Below are 4,483 nucleotides of genomic sequence, written 5' to 3'. Positions count from 1 at the left end.
GTTCAGCAGTTGCCGCAGGGCCCCAGAGAGGCTTGGGAATCTCCACTCTTGGAGGTGTTCAGGACTCACCTGAACAAGGAAGGCCCTGAGCAACCTGATCTAACGTTGGGGTTAACTCTGCTGTGAGCAGGGCCTCGGACTCAGTGATCCAGAGCCCAAAACCGTAGTCGAAGGAAGGGTAGAGGAAGAGGTTATGCATGGAGCTTCTTTCCCCCCTGTGCTCTCTAAGCCTCCATTTGCAGCTGCTGTAGGGTCAGCCATCAAATCCGTAACAAATTCAGCATCCTTTGGCAAGGAGTTCCATTGCTCAGTTACAGAAACACACACACCCTCCTTCAGCTTGCTTATAGCCTGCTCCCTGTCTTGTTCTTGTTATCATCTGGTGGTTGTCAAGAAGGAAAAATCAATGACCAATTCCTATTCACCCCCTCCAAGCTGCTCATGATGCAGACCCACAACATCCATGTCCTTCCTCAGCTCTTCACCAGGCTGAAGGCTCCAGCCCTGGTTAGGTGTTCTTCATTCAGAGCTTTTCTACACCTCTGATCACCTTTGCTGTCCCTCTGTGAGTTGTTTCCAACTCTGGTATTTTGTTTCGGAGATGAGGGTGAAAGGTGGTGCAGAACTGCAGCCTTCAAGATGCTGGTGAGGCATGGACATATACATACATACACACACACACTCACTCACTCTGATGATTTCTGCTGTTTGTTCACCACAACCAAGCATTAAGCTAACAACTGCATGGACTCATATGTGACCACAATCTTACTCCAGGGAGGCGGTGACCAGTTCACAGTTCATTGTTTTATATGTAAATTTTGAATTATTTTTCTCCATGAACGTTGTTTTACATATGCCTATATTTATGTTTCATCTGCAGTTCTGCTGCCCGCTCATTTGCTACCAAAAGGTCCTTCTGCCATTACTCACAGTCAGCTCCCACCCTATTGTCCTCCACAGCTCCCTACCATCAGCCCATTTCCTCACCTCACCATACAAGCTCTATTTCCAGGTCATTTGGGAATACACTGGAGGGTGGGTATTTTAGGGTAGGCCCCTGTCATTGTCATCACTGATGACTTCAATTTGCTGCAAAAACTGGATCTTTAATCCCACTTTCCATTTCCTGTTTTCTACTAATTCTGTACCCAAGAAAGACATCATCTTCTTATGTCATGACTTTAGCTTTATTTAAAGACTTTGATGAGAAAATCTTGTAAAATAACTTTTTTTAGAGACCCAAGGGAACCGTTTCAGCCAGACTTGCCTTGCCCACTAGCTCGCCAAGTCCCTCAAAACCCTCCAGTGTTACAAGACAGGATTTGCCTTTACAAAAGCCAATGTTGGCTCTTCCTTTAACACCACACGCGCTGCAATCCTGTTACACTGTCTCCCCTCTTGCCCAGGTTATCGACTTCACTGTTCTGGGCATCCCTCGTGTTTGGGGGAATCTCATTTGGCACCCTTTTATGCAAATCAGCATTGCATTTGTTGCTTCTAAATCTCAGCACTGAGATGACTTTAGACCAGAGGCTCTGCCATTTTGCACAGAACGGCCTCGTAGCAACACACCGCAGAAAAGGGAATTTCTTGCCAAGTGGGACAAGGAATCACGAGTAACAGGACCTGGCGGTTGGAAGGAGCCAAGAGATAAGGAAGTATTTGCCTTACCAGCTGGTGGAAGGAACTGGTGACTGTACCCCTGAAGAGGACCAACCAAAAGGGAATATCCTTACTCAGAAGGCAGGATAATCAAGACTGATAAAAGGGGAACCTCCTGACTCAGAAGGCCCAGCCAAAGGCTGGGTAAATGCTGCAGGGGCATGAGGTCAGCAAAGGCCGTAACTGGGGGAAAGGTAAAGGCAGGGAAGGGAGATCGCGACCACCGACTCAAACCACACCCAAAGAGGCTTGTGTCCGTCTGTCCCCCCAACAAGGAGCACGCATGGTAATTTCCACAGCAGGCGAGGCTAATTTAAATATAATTAACCGATAGCAAGCGCTACAGCGATCGATAGCCAATAGATACGAACTTAGGCGGGTTTCCTTTCATCATGTAACAGGGTAAGTACATGGTAGTTTTTTTGGAAAGGTGCACTAGCTTTGTGGGGTTACCCCCTAGTGCCCATCTCCGGCAGAAATTAAATAAACAGCGAGTACCTCGACTCGATGTGTGAGCTGGTGGTTGCACACCGGGTAAAGAACCCAGGTTTGGGATAACAGCAGTGCAGTTGTTGGCGCAGGGTGGAGGCCGCCTGGGCTTGGGGAATGGGCAGATGGACGATCTTCCTGTGGCTTGCCCAAGCCAGATCCCCTCCGCCCGGCTGCGGGACCCCAGGACAGCACTGGACCATCATGGTCACCCAGATCCTTACCAGAGAGCAATGCTGGTGCGAATCCCCTTTCCTCACACCACTGCAGTCCCCCGGGCAGGGCACCCGCTGGGACTGACCGTGACGGTTTCACGCCTGCTGTTCCGTAAAGGGCTGGAAGGGCGGTAGCGAATCAAGAAATAACCAGGATTGGAAAGGTCACCCACCTGACCCCTCTTTGTACAGGAACACGCAGAGGTGCTGCAGCCGCGGGGCTGGCAGGGCGGCTGTGGCGGACTGGGCATTGCAAACCCTGCTTGCTCTTTGTCAAAGCAGGAAGGAAGCAGTGGTACCCCTGAACTCCAGCCCCCTGGCTCTCATGCAGCTCCTATTAGAAGGCGGGGGGCTGTCCCCCTCCTGTGCCCGATTCCTACTGCCAGCATTTTTATTTTTCTTACCAGCAACTCGTGCTTTGTTCCTCTAACCAGCATTCCCAGCACTCACCCACAGGATGGCATCAGGATCTTGACCCTCAGATCCCCACTGATGGGGGAGCTGACAGCAGCTGGTGGAGGAAGCACCGCAGCCCTTAACCCGCAGGGTCCTACTGAAGAAGATAAAGCATCGTTGGAATTATCGAGATAGACTTGGGAGCGAGACAAAGACCTTGACAAGAGGGGGGTGGACTCGCACCCTCCCAACAGGGCTGGGTGCTGGTGGCGGGGGGGCCCACGGCTCTGGGGGGGCAGCTGCCAGGGCGTGGGGGCTGCGGCACCTCCCGTGACTCACCTGTGTCTGATCCACCCAGGCAGAGTCCCAAACTCCGCCTGTTCCTAGGCAGACTAGGGAGAAGGTAGCTCCAGGTCAGGCAAACCGCAGGCCTCAAGCAGAGGGCTTAATTTTCACCATTTGCAAAGCACTTCCTGGGCTGTAGTTAATGAATAATTAGAGGGGTGGGGGGAAGGCCAAGGCCAAGCTGGGAGAGGTAGATGGGAGACGGAAGGGACTGCCTGTTCTTCCCGCCTCCTACCCACGACACTCTCGTGCATCCGTGCCTGGGTTGTAACCGAAAGGCACAGAAGGCAAAACCGGACACAGCGCTCGCACCTGGCTCGCAGCTCCCCGCTCTCCCTGGCCTGGCTTATTCACCCCCCGCCCCGCCACCCGTCGCCCTCCCCAAAAACTCGACGCTTCCAAGGGCAACTGGCACGCGGGGCAGGAGGTGACAGGCAGACCTGTCTGACGCTGCTTCAGTTGAATCAAGCCGGAAACACACGGCTTTGCCCCTCATCAGTCCCAGAAGGCATGAGAGAACAGTTTTTACAACATTTGTGTTGTTCTAATCCCGGCTGCAGCCGAAGGGGGCAAGCCCGGCCCTCCCCACACCGCGCCGCCGCATCTCTCTGCTGCCTTTTCCATTAGGGCTGACACGTTTGATTGCACGCTCAGCCGGAAAACAATGCAGCCACAAGCACCGGTGGTAGGAGGGAGTTAGCCGCACCGACCCTGCTGGGGACAGGGGGCTCGGCAGCATTTATGGCACCTGCCAAACAGCGCTAGATGATGTCTAGGGACACGTCACCTAGTGTGTCTGCAAATGCTTCCTCTGAGACAGGGCTCAGCACCTCTGAGGTGTTAACTCACTCACGTTGATATCGAGTCCTAGGGCTTCACACCAAGGCTTGGGTAAGCAATTACCTTTTTGCAGAACTTGCTACATACCAGGCCCCTCAAAACACCAGCACAGGTTTCACCAAGAATGAGGTGGGCACTGCCGCAACTGCCTCCGCACCAGGGAGAAGCACCCACGCCCGAGGAGCACCGCCAAGCTCACGTTCATCCATAAAACAAGGGCATTTTCAAGACACTTTTTTTATTCACGAGCAGACACACGAGCATGCACAAAGCACCCCGTTCCTTTCAGGCCAGCGTCTCCCTTGATCGAGTCTCCATTCCCGGGGCTGACGGGACCCCCGCCTCGGGAGGGCAGCCCCGGCAGGAGCACGGCGACCCAGCGGGGCAGGAGAGGTCCCCGCTCTCCTCAGGAGGCTGCCACTCCGCCGGTCCCGGCCCCGTGCGGCGGCAGCGTCATGGGCGGCAGGAACATGGCCTTCAGCTTGCCCGACATGCTGGCGATCTCTGGGTCCTGCGACTCGTAGGACTTGATC

Source organism: Egretta garzetta, unplaced genomic scaffold, assembly GCF_000687185.1.
Source record: "Egretta garzetta isolate BGI_Z169 unplaced genomic scaffold, ASM68718v1 scaffold85, whole genome shotgun sequence".
Lineage (NCBI taxonomy): Eukaryota > Metazoa > Chordata > Aves > Pelecaniformes > Ardeidae > Egretta > Egretta garzetta.
The sequence above is the reverse complement of the archived record's forward strand: the minus strand, read 5'-3'. Positions refer to the sequence as shown.